The sequence below is a fragment of the Canis lupus genome, chromosome 6, assembly GCF_003254725.2.
Source record: "Canis lupus dingo isolate Sandy chromosome 6, ASM325472v2, whole genome shotgun sequence".
Classification (NCBI taxonomy): Eukaryota; Metazoa; Chordata; class Mammalia; order Carnivora; family Canidae; genus Canis; species Canis lupus.
This window is the reverse complement of record NC_064248.1, coordinates 50320271-50337757: the sequence shown is the minus strand read 5'-3', so window position 1 is coordinate 50337757 and position 17487 is coordinate 50320271. Positions and strand designations below refer to the sequence as shown.

Below are 17487 nucleotides of genomic sequence, written 5' to 3'. Positions count from 1 at the left end.
TTTAGTCTGGAAAATTCCTTAACAATAGCAAAAAAATATTGATTTTTTTTTAAGTAGGCTCCCCATCTTGCATGGAGCCCAACATGGGGCTTGAACTCATGACTCTAAGATCAAGACCTGAGCTGAGATCAAGAGTTGTATGCTCAACTAACTGAGCCACTCAGGCACCCTTTGATTTTTTTTTTATAAGACACTTTGGATCAGAAGCCTTGTTGTAATGTGAGTTCACCTTATCTTTTAAGATAAAGGTAAATCAAATATTAATTTTGGCTTTTTAAAAATTATCTTTAAATAAACAGTATAGTTTATTAAAAACTTTTAGATATATCTTAAAGAAAAAAAATAAGGGCCTTTTCTAAAATCCAAGACTAGCCAGGTATGATTGCTCTCTCTAAACTGAGCTTTTAACCTATTGTAATGCTTTTGTTAATAAATAGATACTGAGTGTGGGGGAGAAGCCTGCACATTCATATTGTCCCAAAACTAAAAGGTTTCCAGTAAGTAACCAGCTACTTTCAGCTCTGTTAAACCTGCTCTACCTCCCACATGCCTTGGAAGACTTTGGAGCATTCATTAAGTTGCCTCATTACAAAGTCAGAAAAATTCTTTCAGTTCCTGTGTTCTAGGTTGTTAGACATATATAAATAGGTGGTATGTGGGTTTGTGTACACAGCCTGTAAAAGCAAACATGTACCTGTATGTTACTCAAAACTTCTAAGCAATGACTGTATAAATATTTCATGTTTCCTCCTGGCCATTGTTTCTGTAACTTGTTTTTAAGTGATAAAAAGAGAAAGAGAAGAGTGTAAGAGAGGTCAGTTTCCATAGGAACAAATGTAACAACGGAAAAATCTGTTAGAGCTAGAGCTTTACCTCCAGGTAAGCTGAATTCACACTACCAGTGTGTTATGAGCCTAATTTAATTGCTTTTTCCGAAGTCATCTCTAAAAACTTTCCATAGTAATAAGTATTTACAACTTTTCTTTCATAAGGCATTTTACTTTATTTTCTACAAACTAGTCTTTTGGATGTCTTCAGCCATGGAGTGAAATAGATTCATCAAAGTCTAAATCCTATCCTATGTCTATATCGACAAGTTTTTTAGAGAGTAAACCCAGGAGGTAGCTTTACCAGCAAAACAACCACCAAAAAATACTCCCCCGCATCATAATATGTAACAAATAATTATACATATGCACATTATTAATTTAATATAGAATATGTAAGTTAGGTATTATGAACATGGGCTCTCTAGCTTCTGAAATAAAAATATTTTAAATCAGGGGCACCTGGGTGGCTCAGTCATATAAGTGTTTGTCTTTGGCTTGGATCATGATCCAAGGTCCTGGGATTGAGCCCAGAGTCAAGATCCATGCTCAGTGGGGAGCCTGCTTCTCCCTCTGCCCCTCCCCCTGCTCATGTTCTCTCTCTGTCTCAAATAAATAAATAAAATATTTTAAAAACATGTATTTTTAAATCAGAAAATTGCTATATTTCCTATTTGGATTGGTATTATTTAAATATAAGAGGAAAAAAGCCAGCTAAAGCATAAATATTCTAGGAGAAAATTAAGGCAATACAACATAATTACTTTTTCTTAAATGCTAACTGTAGTACATCTAACGGTCAAAATATGCTAGCTACTTGACAGAGGGCATGAAGATCAAAGAAAATAATAAACTAATGAGTAACTTATAGAACTTTTCTAAATTTACAAGATGAATTAATATAAAATAATTCAACTTAGAAAAAAAATGGTAATTTACAAATAATGTCTTGTTATCAATATAAGAAAGCAAGGTTATTCTGCAGTATATTTTAAGGGCCCAGCAGAAATATTCCATTTTAGAAAAATCCATAGTTATCATGTAACTCCAAGACTTCTGTTTTTAGCTTTGGAAAAGGTATTTAAGTATTAATAATAACAACTGATAAATTCTAGAAAGCTCAGGACTATCTTTGAATTCTTATTTCCTTTCTCTCCATCCAATTTGTTATAAAACTCTGTCTGTCACTTCTCATCCTTTACTCAAGACCTCAGTCTATCACCCTTTGGCCCCAGCAGCACTGGATCCCCCCCCTGCAAGCTTCCAGGGCTTCCAGTGCAGAATAACACCTCCTTTTTCATATTTACTTTGTCCACATTCCCATTCTTAATGGGCAAGTTTCTCATAGGTTTGCCAGAAACGTCTGATAAAATTATTCTGAAATATAATGTAAATGACTGATGGAAATGTCAGTGTGTTATACATCCCAGGGTGATGTGCATTCAAAGGGGAAATTTATTATCCCCAAGGATTAATTCGTTGATTCAAATCCCTTGGAAATGAGAAAAAAAATTTTTTTAATTTAACAAATGAATACTCAAAAGAAGAATGAATCTATAATGTTAGAATTTCAGCAGTAACACTGCCATAGATCCCAGTAGACTCTTAATTTGCACAATTTTGCCAGTTAACTCCTTCACATATGACCACCAGCTCTGCTACAAAATGTTAGAAATTTAGAAGCTATCTGATTTGTCTTTACCACTTGTCCCACAATTCTGAATTTGCAGTACCCGTTACCTATAAAAGGAGATAAGGATGAGGTTAAAAACAAGAGGCTGTTTGAGTCACAAGAGCCTCCAGATTTTCTTCCTCATTGTCCCTTCTCCAGCTCTGCAGAAAATTGAAGATATGTCCTTGAAATGGTGACACAGAGACTTATTTGTGAGGGTAAGAGATCTGTCCCTTGGAAACATACACCACAGAACAGGGCAGGAATCCATATTAAAACCTCAAATTTCAGTAGAAATCTATCAGTTATGCACTGAATTTTGAAAATGCAATCTTTTTGCCCATTGAGATCTCAGAATTATGACAGGTAGGCTAATAATTTCCAGATCAACTGTAGAAAAATTCATGCCAGGGCAGCCGGGGTGGCTCAGCGGTTTAGCGCCGTCTTCAGCCCGGGGCTTGATCCTGGGGACCGGGGATCGAGTCCCACGTTGGGCTCCCTACATTGAATGGAGCCTGCTTCTCCCTCTGCCTGTGTCTCTGCCTCTCTCTCTCTCTATGTCTCTCATGAATAAATAAAATCTTAAAAAAAATAAAGATAATAAAAATAAATAAAAGGACATGAAATCATGTTTCCATACAATGACTGTATTTAACTTAGAAAATCAACAAGATATCTAGAAAATCTCAAAATACCTGGAATTTAATCAACTTATTTCTAAATAACTGATGGAATAAAGAAGAAATCACAAATGAAATTAGAAAATATTTCTTATTAAATGATAATTAAATCACAGCATACCCAAACTAGCAGGATGTAGCTAAAGTAGAGCTGATGCATTACTTAGAAGGAAATTTATAGTTTTAAATGTTCATATTTTTTAAAAAATGACAAAACCAATGATCCAAAAACAAGACCCTGGGCTAGACACCAGAAATTCAATGGTAACTAAAACATTGTCCATGTCCTGATGGTAATAGAGCCTACTGCAATGGTTGCCATATATGAGTATGAATAATCATCACCAGGAGTATTTATTAAGATGAGAGTCATTAGAATGTAAACGAAATTACAGTTTTCCCTTATGAAACAATCACTGTTTTAGTGTGCCCTTCACAATGAGGAGTTCCGTGTGCCCAACAAACATAGGAAGAAATCCAATTTCATTACATATTTGAAGAGTGTTCACTGGAAACAATGAGAATCCACTACACACCCAACAGAATCGCTGAATGAAAAGGACAGAAAATGCCAAATGCTGCCGATGCTGCAAGGATGCGGCACAACCAGAATTCTCACATACAGTTAGAATTTAAATTGGTAAAACTACTTTGGAGAACCATTTGGCAGTAATGATTCAAGATGAATGTGTACAAACTCCATGACTCATCAATTTCCTTCCTTGGTATACAGCCTACAAAAATCCTTACATGTGTTGAGCAAGAACCATGTACAATCACATTCAGAGCAGCACTAAAATCTCGTTTAGCTGTGAGAGAGTGGGGAGTGACAGGTAAGGGACATGAAGCTAGCTTGTGGGATGCTGGCAATGTTCTGTTCTTGAATTGTGTGTGCTATTGATATTAGAAGGTTCACACAAAGTAAAAATTCACTGGACTGTTCATTTGTTCACACAAAATATCTATTTCGTTTCAATTAAAAGCTCAAATAAAAACAGAATAAATACTTCCCTTTGTTTTTAATTTGATGCATAAAAGTCACCACCAAGGTATCGTCGTTATCAGGATTTTATATTCTTGCAATTGTCAACCACAGTTCCTTTTCTCCTTAAATTTAGTTAAAAGGGCTTGGAATAGTCCATTTGTTCTCACACTTACTGTGTACTCTGGGTATTCAAATGAATGAGAGACCTTTGAATGTTTTCAAAGTCAAATAATAAGTTTAATATTTCATCAGAATTATTTTTAAGGTTAATAATTGACAATGTAATCCCCATGTTGCCCTGTGTAATCCTTTCTGAATCAGGGTAGTGAGGTTTACAGCTCCCTGAGAGTGGTACTTGAGCTATGTCCCTTTGGGAATGAAAATGTATTGCTTTCTGAAGCCGAACAAATCTATATTGAATCATAATCCTCCTACTCTGGACCACTGGAGATATCTGGTATAATTTAATATCTACTTCTTGCACTCTAATCATTTTCTTTTTTCTTTAGTGGACATATGGGAAAACAATCACACAGTCCCTGGTTTTTGTAAGTAAACTTTTGAGAAGCCTTTAATTAAGCGAATATTCATAGAAATATGAATTATCTCGTGTTCCTTAGTAAGTGATAAATGCTTTTTGTTGTTTAGGAAAATATCCATTTCCTCACAATGGTTTATAAGAAGCTAAAAATTACAAGTTGCCTTGAAATTTAGGGAATAACTGATATGGATTAAATGATTAAAGGATCTTAACTTTCTGACATCCCTTTTATACACCTTCATTTTAAAGCACTGGATACCCACAGGTGAGAAAAGTCCATTCGTTAAAATCTTTATGAATGGAGTGTTTTTTCTTTTGTTTTACCTTTTATAAATTAAAATATATTTTTAAAAAGATAAAAAGAGAACTGAATTCATTCCCACCAGAATTAGCTGTAATTCTTACTGTAATCTTACAGCAGCCACAATCATGAGTTCAGGAATGCATTAGTGCACTAAATGTGCCAGCTGAAAATAACTAGGCAATTAATTATCAAAGGGCTTTCCCACTTTGATGGTTATATAATATGATTCCTGGCCTCTTTGGCAGTGTCACCTGGCAGTATGCAAAGTGTGTGCAGTGGTAGTTGTAGAAGATGTGGGTCTGGGTCAAGATATCTACCTGCCAATTCAAAATGACTTGGACATTGCATTGGAAGAAGGTTTAATATTGGTAAGTTAGAGAATACTAGGTGTTTGCCTTAAGATATAGGCTTCTCAAAATACACGAGTTTTATATTTATCCAATTTTCTTAAAATAACTTCTTGACAGCATCTTAAAATGGGAGCATGCCCAGCTTCATTACAGTTGCGAAAATTTATGCTGGTGGATAAAACATAATTGTAAATTGTTTTTCCTTCTGTTACCATCTTTTGAAACATATCCTACTTTGCATTTTTTCCTAATAATTACAAAAGATTTCGTGTTTTATTGCTTTCTATTCATAATACTCACATCTTTACTTACACTTTCATGGTTTCAGAATTGATTGCTGTTTCAGTTTCTATGGTAACTCTGCCAGTTGCCTACCTATAAATAGATATTTTATAATAGCAGGCTTATGAAAGTTCAATTTTTGAATACCTTTCTGCAATAAGGAGAATCGCTAGGATAATAACATATAAATCAAGATTTAGGAAAACAGATATACTTGTCAAGGTGTAAAAATAGATGACTAAAATTGAAATTTTAGTTAGATGGATGTTGGCAAGCACATGGCGAGAGATAGAATACTCAAATATTTAAAAAGAAAAATGTACAGTTGGGATGTAGTTTTCTTTTTAGCCCCCATTGAAAAATTCATGATATCTTTTAAATAACATTTATTAACCACAAACAAACTCTCCAGATTGCATTCCCTTCATTAGAATCTTATACACTCTTCGACATAATTTTGTAGAAATTCTTACCTATGAATATTACCCTTGGTTTTATATATATATGTAAATATAGTAATATTTTTATATATGTATACAAATATGATAATATACTAATGACATGTATAATCTTCCAATCTATGTTTTTATCTTTTAATGTTCTTTGTATTATGGTTTCATTTGCCATACAGGCATTTTAATTTATGTAGTCCAATATGTTAGTTTTCAAAAAAAAAATTAAATATGTCAGTTTTCTTCTGTGGAGTCTGAATCTCTGCCTCACTCAGGAAGCCTTTCCTACTGCAAGATTATAAAAACATTCCCCTGTATTTCTTTTTTTTCTTAGTCTTAAAAATATATTGTTATTAATTAATCTGGAATTTACTTTCCGTTTATTGGGAGGTAAGATTTTATTTTTTATAAAATGTCAATTGGATTATCAGTAGTTTTCATTTCCCTGATAGTTATAAGTGCCCTATTTATCATATATTAAATTTCAAATATACAAGGATATATTTTATACACGGACCTTGTATTATGGTCCCTTCGTTTATTTTTTATTCCCACACTTATATCTGCTAACTAGCATGTTTTAATATGCAGTAGTCTATTTCAAACGTGTGTTAGTATTCTGTTTATTTGCTTCTCTGTATGAACTTTAGAATCTGCTCGAGGTTCCGTAAAATTCCCATTACTGTTTCCATTTAGTTTATTATTTAATTCAGGAACAATGTACATCTATATAACATTTAGTCTTCCTGTGTAGGAACACGTGAACTAGTTGTCTACATTTGCTCTGCTCAGTTTTATGTTCAACAGTAAGTTCACATCTTATTCCCTACTCAAAAAAATTCTAGAATTTTGTGCTATTTGTATGTGGAATATTTTCAGTTAGTCTTCTATTTGCATATTGTTATTAATTCTACCATAGCTAGCATATTTATCTAGCATTTCACCCCCTTACTGCACTATCATATAAGCTCCATTGGCTTTTCAGTTCTTTTATATATATTTATTCATTATTTTATTTAGTTTTAATTCAATTTGCCAACATATACTACATCATTAGTTTCAGATGTAGTTTTCAATAATTTATGTTGCATGTAACACCCAGTGCTCAGCACATCACATGCCCTCCTTAATGCCTATCACTCCAATACCCCATTCCCCACCCACCTCCCCTTCAGCAGCCCTCAGTTTGTTTCCCAGAGTTAAGAGTCTCTCATGGGTTGTCAGTTCATTTATATGTATATTTAAAGGCATGTTAATATATGCTTTCACTTTCTACCTATGTATCTTATAAATCTAGCTTTGTATACTTTAGGAAATTATCTAAATATATACTGAATCTTTGGGAAATACAATAAATGTATATGAATCTGCTCATATATGCCTCAGTTAATACATTAATATCTAGAGACAAAGTTGGGACTGTAAGTCTACAAAATGAGTAACACACTTTTTATTTTCTTATTTATTTTTTGTATATTTTTTATTGGAGTTCGATTTGCCAACATATAGCATAACACCCAGTGTTCATCCTGTCAAGTGCCCCCCTCAGTGCCCATCACCCAGTCACCCCATCCCCACGCCCACCTTCCCCTCCACCACCCCTAGTTTGTTTCCCGGAGTTAGGAGTCTCTCATGTTCCGTCACCCTCTCTGATATTTCCCACTCATTTTTCTCTCCTTTCCCCTTTAATTCCTTTTACTATTTTTTATATTCCCCATATGACTGGAACCATATAATGATTGTTCTTCTCCAATTGACTTACTTCACTCAGCATAATACCCTCCAGTTCCATCCACATTGAAGCAAATGGTGGGTATTCGTCTCTTCTGATGGATGAGTAATATTCCATTGTATACATAGACCACATCTTCTTTATCCATTCATCTGTCGATGGACACTGAGGCTCCTTCCACAGTCTGGCTACTGTGGACATTGCTGCTATAAACATTGGGGTGCAGGTGTCTCAGTCTTTCACTGCATCTGTATCTTTGGGGTAAATCCCCAGCAGTGAAATTGCTGGGTAGTAGGGCAGATTTATTTTTAACTCTTTGAGGAACCTCCTCACAGTTTTCCAGAGTGGCTGCACCAGTTCACATTCCCACCAACAGTGCAAGAGGGTTCCCCTTTCTCCACATCCTCTCCAACATTTGTTGTTTCCTGTCTTGTTAATTTTCACCATTCTCACTGATGTGAGGTGGTATCTCATTGTGGTTTTGACTTCTATTTCCTTGATGGCAAAAGTAACACACTTTAAATAAAAATTATTAATTTTGACTTTTTCCTAAACTTAGGATGTATTATAAATTTTCACATGATATAATCTCCATTGAACTATGAGCTCCTTAAATTCTGTGGATCCACCTTATTCATCTCTGGGTCACCAGACCCACCCAGTAAATTCAGTGTTGTCGGATCAATCAATCAATCAATCAATCCTTACCACCCTAGTTACTTTTGGTCAGCAAAGAAAGCCTGCAGTTGATTGAGACCTATGAAGTTTTACTCTGCTTTGAAAATATTAGAATCTTATACACCACATTTGGTCTCATTCCTAAATGCTTTTTACATATAAGATAATTGTGCATTCAACAGAGGAAGGGATCTTTTTCATTTTAATCAGAATCAGGCCACCTGTAGGTCTCACATGTAAAGGCACAGAAAGATAAAAAATGATTATATTCAAAAATGTCTTTTCCCAGAAAAGAATATTTGAAATGAAATACTAATATCATCTGAATACTTGTCAAGTTTTCCTTTTCTTCTGGAATTTGATTGTTAACGATCATTAGCATTATACTTTCTGGGTAGTTTCATGATACAGATCAATAAGTTGTATTGCCTGCTCCCTTTTAATATAGCAAATGTTAAGTTATGTATTCCTGACAGTGTGTTAGCATAGACAAATATAAATTACTCCTAACAGTTCAGATTCACATGAATCACTTCTTTTGAGGTTTCTTCAGAGAATGATTGTAATCACATAAAGAAAATGCAAGAAAGTAACTCCATTTTATTGCAGACAGTGCAATGTTCCATTGATGGATGAATTTTGCATTCATTGCAGGGGAGATTGTGTAATGAAATACATGTCAGACATTTAATGGCTGTTAGACATTTCATCTCCTTTGTATTTAAAAGCATAAGTTGACCTTATCAGATGCCTAATAAGTGAAGTAATTGTACCTTATACTAATTAAAATATGTTCCATTATAACAAAAATGAGATTCGGTTACATGAATAAGATATTATTTCTGATGTTCAGTAGTTTATGCTTAAATATATATTTCTGGTGCCAAAGAAACCCTTCCATTTCTTCAAACAATACTACTTGGGATGCCGACAACAAACAAGGCTTTTAAAATATGTAGTTGTTATAAGTATGGGAAAGAAAGCATAGTAGCAAGAATCAAACATTAGTAATGCTATTCATTTCTTGATCTGTTCAGACAGGTGGTAGATCACTGCAGCAGAACTTATTCTATTTATTTCCACACAAATGGTATTTCATTTGAATAAAGGATCAGAAAAACAATGACTGAAAGGATAAGCTATGGTTGATGCTAAAAAGCAGACCTTAATATCCATGAGGAAATGAGTAGTTCTAGAAACTAGAAATTGTAAGACATGTCACTACTGTAAATTAGATTATTTCCCTAGTGCTCTAGTTACGTAAAGTTTATCTCTGATGCCATACTTGCATTGTTGTTGACTTCTAGGTAAATCAAAAGGCTTCCATTTGCTTTCTGTCCAATTCACTTTTTGGCTGGCTCTGCCTTGTGCCTTGGTCGGTACGTGTACCAGTAAGAAGGGCCTTTCTGTAACTGTGAATTGCTAGTCCTTCTTTGACAGGCAGATGTACTCTTCTCTGTACATAGTCCTACCATCTATCTCTGAGTGTTTCAGGGTATGGAAATATTACATTCTCAATGGAAACAACAGTATTCTCACTGGTCCAAAAGTATATGATTTACTATGGGAATTCTCTTTAAAAACATATGTCCTGTGAGGTTTTATCTAATGTTAAGCTATTTGCCTCCAATAAGGCTGAGAAGTCTTGGAAAGTTTGGGATTTCTTTCTTGAATAGCCTTTATACGCCTTATCCTATTTGTATCCGTCCTCTGTCCAAATTTTGGTTCCATAATTTGTATTCCAATCATAGTCTTAGTTCTCTCTGCCTTCCTCTGGTAGTGGTCCCCTCAGAACAGCTTTCCTACCTTAACCACCAGAATCCATCTTACAATTCATATGCCTTTGACCTTTTAGATGTCCAAGTAGTAAATACAGAAGAGAGGCTACATCATCAGTCTCCACCCTTCACTCTGACACATACAACTGGCCATCATGTTTCTTTCTGCTCTAAATTATTTATTTCTAATACAATACCACCTTCTCAATTACCCACTGTCTTTGTAGGTAGGGCCCGAGACCACTCCTTTTCCTCAAGATGTTCCCAGCCTTCTCTAAAAGAGAGGTCTTCTGGCTCTGCTTGGGAACCTTGGATTCTGCTTTTGTCAACATGTGGACCCAACCAGCTTTTCTGAGCATATATTTCAGATCCCAATTTCCTATGGAATACAACATTGATTAAATAATCTGAACTCTGACTTATTCTAAATTCTATTTTGAACCTCTTCACGTGACTCATACCTCTCTGCTTTTTAATATTTACTTTCAGACCTGTATATTAGTTTTATCTTTGGTATGCCCTCTCGCCCCCAATTGCAAAAGTATTTTCCCATTTTTTGTAATTTACTTAAAATCATCAAGAATTTACTGAGCAGCTGCTATGTATTAAGCATACATTTAATACAAAGACATGAGCCCTGGCCCAAGAAGCTGACTTTTCAAAACTCGCATTTCCTTCAAAGCATTCTGAAGTCCAATATACACAGGTTTGAAGGATCAGAATAACAGAGAAGGGAGTGGAGAGATGTGAACCAATAATTTTCATTGTTTTTTAAGTATGACTATCACATACTTGAGATTAGTAAACATTCATGTTCTAGAAGAGCTTTTGAATAAACTATTCTTAGAATGTATGAAAGAAGCAGAACTTAAATGCAAACTCTAAAATTGTATCTGATTTTACTTAATTTTGAGCTACTGCTTAATCTGAGTCTGCATATTGTGTAAGCCTCTGAGAGCACTGAGATAAATTATATATAAGGAAAAGTTAGAAACTGCTTGCATCAGAATGTTCCAGTAATAACAATAATGTGTGAAAACCACAGGAGAATCTAAAATAGTACAAATTACAATCCAAAGAAAATATGAAAATCCTACCAGGTAAGAGGTTCACAAACAAACAAAATAAAGTGAATCTGTTTCCAACCCTCCTCAGGTTGGAGAGTTGAGACAATCTTAAATTACTGTGCACTTATTAAATATAGCTGCTTGAGAAATTCTCATCTGCACAAACGAGGGAATTTAAAGGATAATCATCTATCTTTCCATATCCTAAGCACTTTTAAAAAGAGCTTCACATTTCTCAAGACATTCTTATAAGAATTTTAACAGAAAATCCTCTGTCCTGAGTTCTATGTTCATCTTATAGGATCTTAAATGGAAAAATTACCTGGCAAAGAGCTTGAGAGGGAATGGAGACAAACTTCTCTGACCCTGTAATGGTAACCAGGTGTTGCCAAGTTATAAAAAAATTACAGAGAAGCCTTTGGTAGGAGTCTATTAAGAAGCAAGCAAAATGCTAGTATATAGATCAGAGGATGCTTTGAACTAAGGGAACTTCTGCATGGACTTTATAAATACTTAAACATAATGAATGCCTAATATTTGCTTAATTAGTTTAATTACACTTCCTAGTTTACAGTGTGTTTTTATGCACAGATGTATTTCATTCACCACTTTTGTCCATCAAATTTTTCCCTTTTTTAAATTCCTGTATAATTAACATACAGTGTTACATTATTTTCAGGTGTATAATATAGTGATTCAAGATTTCTATACATTACTCAGTACTCATCATGATAAGTGCATTCTTAATCCCCTTCACCTATTTTACCCACCTTCCCATCCATCTCTCCTCTGGTAACCAGCAATTTGTTCTCAATAAAAATCTGGTTTTCTGTTTGTCTCTTTTTTTCTTTGTTGTGTTTCTTAAATTCCACATATAAGTAAAATCATACGGTATTTGTCTTTATCTGACTGATTCATTTAATTTAGCATTATACCCTCTAGATCCTCCTAGTCATTGTAAGTGGCAAGATTTCACTCTTTTTAAGGCCGAGTAGTATTTCATGTATATATATATATACCACATGTCCTTTATCCACTCATCTGTCAAAGGTCACTTGGGCTGCTTCCATTGTTTGGCTATTGTAAATAATGCTGTAATAAATACAGGGGTTCATACATCTTATTGAATTCGTATTTTCATATTCTCTGGATAAATATCCAGTAGTAGAATTACTGGATTATACAGTATTTTATTTTTAATTTTTTGAGGAACCTCCATACTATCTTCCACAGTGGCTGCACCACTTTGCATTCCCACCAACAGTGCATGAAGGTTGCTTTTTCTCCATATTTTTTCCAACCTTTATTATTTCTAGTGTTTTTGATTTTAGACATCCTGACAGGTGTGCGGTGATATCTCATTGTGGTTTTGATTTGCATTTCCCTGAAGATTAGTGATATTGAGCATCTTTTCATGTGTCTGTTGGCCATCTGTGTATCTTTTTTGGAGAAATGTCTGTTCATGTCTTCTGCTCATTTCTTAATTGAATTATTTGGCTTTTTTGTGTTGAGTTGTATAAACTCTTTATATATTTTGGATACTAACCCCTTATCAGATATATCATTTGCAAATATCTTCTCCCAATCGTTAGGTTGTCTTCTTGTTTTGTTGATTATTTCCTTCACTGTGCAGCACCTTTTTATTTTGAGGTAGTCCCAATAGTTTATTTTTTTTTTTGTTTCCCTTGCTCAGGAGACATCTTTAGAAAAATATTGCTACAGCTAATGTCAGAGAAATTACTGCCTATGTTCTCTTCTGGGGTTTTTATGGTTTCAGGTCTCACATATTCCATTTTGAGTTTATTTTTGTGTATGGTGTAAGAAAGTAGTACAGTTTCATCCTTTTGCATGTAGTTGTCCAGTTTTCCCAACACCATTTGTTGAAGAGATTGTCTTTTTCCCACTGGATGCTCTTTCCTGCTTTGTCATAAATTAATTGACCAAATAATTATGGCTTTATTTCTGGAGTCTTTATTCTGTTCTATTGATCTATGTGTCTATTTTGTATCAGTACTATACTGTTTTGATTACTACAGCTGTGTAGTATATCTTGAAATCCGGAATTATGATACCTCCAGTTTTGTTCTTTTTCAAGATGGCTTTGGCTATACTTATAATCCTTTGTATTCTGCAGTGTCAGTTGTTATTACTCCTCTTTCATTTATGATTTTTAATGCATTGTGGATTTGTCTTGCTAATATTTTGTTGAGAATTTTTGTAACTATGTTCATCAGAGATACTGTGTTGTAGTTCTCTTTTTACGTCATATTTTTATCTGGTTTTGGTATCAGAGTAATGCTGGCCCCATAGAATTAATTTGGAAGCTTTCCTTTGTCTTCTATTTTTGGGGGGGGATAGTTTGAGATGAATAGGTGGTAACTCTCTTTAAATATTTGGTGGAATTCTACACATCAAGCCATCCGATCCTGGACTTTATTTGTTGGAGTTTTTTTATTACAAATTCAGTTTCATTGCTGATAATTGGCCTGTTCAAATTTTCTATTTGTTCCTGCTTCAGTTTTGGGAAGTTATATGTTTCTAGGAATTTACCCATTTCTTCTAAGTTTTCCAACTTGTTGGCTACAGTTTTTCATAATATTCTTTATAATCCTTTGTATTTCTGTAATGTCAGTTGTTATTTCTCCTCTTTCATTTATGATTTTGAGTTCTCCCTCTTTTTTTTAATAAGTCTGGTTAAATATTTGTCAATTTTGTTGATTCTTTCAAAGAACCAGCTCCTAGTTTCATTGATCTGTTATTGTATTGCTTTTTAAAAGTATTTCTATGTCATTTATTTCTGCTCTAATCTTTATTACTTCCTTCCTTCCACTGGTTTTAAGTTATTCTTTTTCTGGCTCCTTAAGGTTACTTGAGATCTTTTTGCTTCTTGAGGTAGACTTGTATTACTTCCTATAAAATTCCCTCTTAGAATAGCTTTTGCTGCATCCCAAAGGTTTTTGGACTATTTTGTTTTCATTGGCATTCATCTCCATGTATTTTTTTGTTTACTCTGATTTCTTGGTTGACTCATTCATTGTTTAATAGCATATTATTTAACCTCCATGTATTTGGTGTTCTTTCCAGATTTTTTCTTCTGGTTGATTTCTATACTTTTAGTGTTGTAGTCAGAAAAGATACATAGTATGACTTGTCTTTTTGGTTTGTTGAGATTTGTTTTGTGGCCTAATGTAGTCTAATCTGGAAAATGTTCCATGTGCACTTGAAAAAGATATGTATTCTATTGTTTTAGGATGGAATGTTCTGAATGTATCTGTTAGATCCATCTGGTACAATGTGGCCTTCGAAGCCACTATTTCCTTGTTGATTTTCTGTTTGGATGATCTATTTATTGATACAAGTGGAGTATTAAAATTTCCTACTTTTGCATTAATTTGGTTACTTCCTTTATGTTTGTTATTAGCTGCTTTATGTATTTGGATGAATTCAAGTTGGCTGCATAAATATTTACATGTTGAATTGTCCCCTTCATGATTATTTAGTATCCTTCTTCATCTCTTGTTTTAAAGTATATTTTCTCTAATACAAGTATTGCTGCCCCAGCTTTCTTTTCACTTCCATTTGCATTATAAATGCTTTTCCATTCTTTCATTTTCAATCTGCATGTGTCTTTAGGTCTGAATTTGGTCTCTTGAGGGCAGCATATAGATGAATCCTGCTTTTCCATTCCATTGCCCTATGTCTTTTGATTGGAGCATCTGGTTCATTTACATTCAAAGTCATTATTGATAGGTATGTACTTATTGCCATTTTGTTATTTATTTTGTAGTTGTTTTTGTAGTTCTTCCCTATTCCTTTTTCTCATGATTTGCAAGCTTTCTTTAGTGATATACTTGGATTCCTTTCTCTTTATTTTTTGCATCTCTATTACTGGGTTTTGATTTGTGGTTACCATTAGGTTTATATATAACATCTTATGCATATGGCAATCTATATTAGGTTGATGGTTGCTTAGGTTTGAATCCACTCTAAAAGTACTAAATCTCCCCAGAAGTAAATATTTGCCACTTTTTAAAGGAGAAAGAACAGAAGCTCAGACAGGTTGGTTGTCTTAGCCAAAGTCACTCTGGTATTAAGCACAGATAGAAGCAGATAAATATAGGGACCTGAGCTTCAAAGTCATGCTTTTTGCTATTTTGGCAGGGACTGGAAGGAAAACACAGAGGAAATTGTGTTAGTTTTATAGCCTTGTGGACACATGATTTATGGCATTGTTTCTTAAGTCAAATAATCATAGAATAATTTTCTTAATGTCACAATAACTGAATTAGTTGAGTTTATATTTTGAGCCCTCCTTTTCTTATGACTAAATTGTTATTTTGTTATTTAAGCCACAATGACCCTCATTTCTCCTTACCAGAACTACTCAGCAGTCAATGGAAACCCCACTGTGGTTCTTTTATCATCTTCCTCTTTTCCTTGACAGCTAGTGAGAAAAACCTGAGCTTTAAGTCTCAGCTGTACTATTAACTAATTGCATTCATCTTCGGATTATTGAAATGAGGGAACAAAACTAAAGGATTTTCAAGGACTTTTACATTTTATTATTTCACAATATTATCACGCATAAGTTCCATAAACACAAAGACTTTGTTGATTTTGTTCATTACTGTATCCTCCACGGTTAGAACAGCCTTTGCTAAAAGATGCTCAACAGATGAGTAAATAAATAGTATCTCACTTCAGGTTTAGAGAGGATGCATTCAGTTAACAGATGGTTTACCACTCAGGGAAGTCCTCACCACAGAGCAGCACAGTCCAGGAAAGAGACTGCCACTTTGAAAGCTCAGAAACTTGACTGAATCAGCTCATTTAAAGGTGACCAGGATTCACAGAATTGATGCAAAGCAAATTTCACAAGTGACTGATGGTAAACTACAATTATAAACCCATAACTTACCCTGTAAGGATGTCTACTTGATGTGCACTGTGATTTGTGTTCTTTCTGATGAATGGGTTCTACGAATAAGTCTAATACAACTCAATTACCTTAAGAGTATAGTGGCCAGCCTGCTTAGCTCATATCTAGAGTTGTGTATTTATGGACGACTTTCCAAAGTCATTTTTTTGTATTTAAGAATCTACCCTCAGGGCTATTCATTCAATTATCCAGTTGGTGCATAATCAGCCAGCCAAAGTTTGTTACTGAAGTCAAAACATTTTATCCTATACTCTGAAATGCCCATAGAGAAGTATTTCTTTTCTTTGAAAATGTGGATTTCTCCAGTGGGTAAGTGAATACCAAAAATACTTGAACTCAAATACTGAAGTGAATGTGTTCATGTAGGACAGTCTTTACACTATACTTTGAATTTATTCCTCCAGATACTTAGACTAATTTATAAACAACTACATTTCAAAATCATTTGTTCATTTGAAATGAGGGAATGTGGTTACATTAAGCACAATCAACAAATATGAACTATCTCCAAATGAACCATATATAAAGTGGTTAAAGGCATCATGTATAGGGATGGTAATATTTCTAATAAATTGGTCACTGGGGTAGGAATTCCCAATAGCAAATGTACAGGCTTATAAGATATAAAGTGGTTAAAGGCATCATGTATAGTGATGGTAATATTTCTAATAAATTGGTCCCTGGGGTAGGAATTCCCAATAGCAAATGTACAGGCTTATAAGTATAAAAAGTATTTATACTATTTTTTTACACATCTCTTTACAGAAATGTTGTTACTTCGACTATAACTGAAGTTTTAATATGAGCCTGAGATACCAGATAAAGAAGATCAAGAGATTTCTCAGGCCAATAATTAGCTAGAAGATGAAAGAGATTATTCACTATTCCCTCCTGTACTGGACTTTAATTCCAATTATTGGATAATATGCTTGATTTCTTAATAAGTTTAATGTGACAAGTCGAAAAATATTTTCCCAGTGTAAATTTTTAGAAATGCTTTGATGAGTCATTAATTTTATCAAATCTATATAAAAACTCAGATAAGAAAAGATATTTGTAACTAAAACTAAGAAGGCATATCCTTCTCATTTTCTACCTTTAATCAATATTTGAAGTAAAATCTGTTGATGAATTTTTAAAAATTTCAATAATATCTAATAGCAATGCTAAGAACTATGGGATTAAAATGATTTAAATGGT

At 33.9% G+C, this 17487-nt stretch overlaps 1 long non-coding RNA gene across 2 annotated transcripts; it reads left to right on the top strand.

Annotated features, from left to right (window-relative positions):
* Positions 1-844: 844 nt before the first annotated feature.
* On the top strand, positions 845-17284 carry LOC112679102 (uncharacterized). Of its 2 annotated transcripts, XR_003148113.3 has the most exons (5): positions 845-879; positions 4674-4712; positions 4813-4970; positions 6848-6899; positions 17053-17284. It is a non-coding gene; the product is annotated as an uncharacterized LOC112679102 (long non-coding RNA). The 2 variants fall into 2 exon arrangements; XR_003148112.3 differs by lacking the exon at positions 6848-6899.
* The last annotated feature ends 203 nt before the right edge of the window (positions 17285-17487 follow it).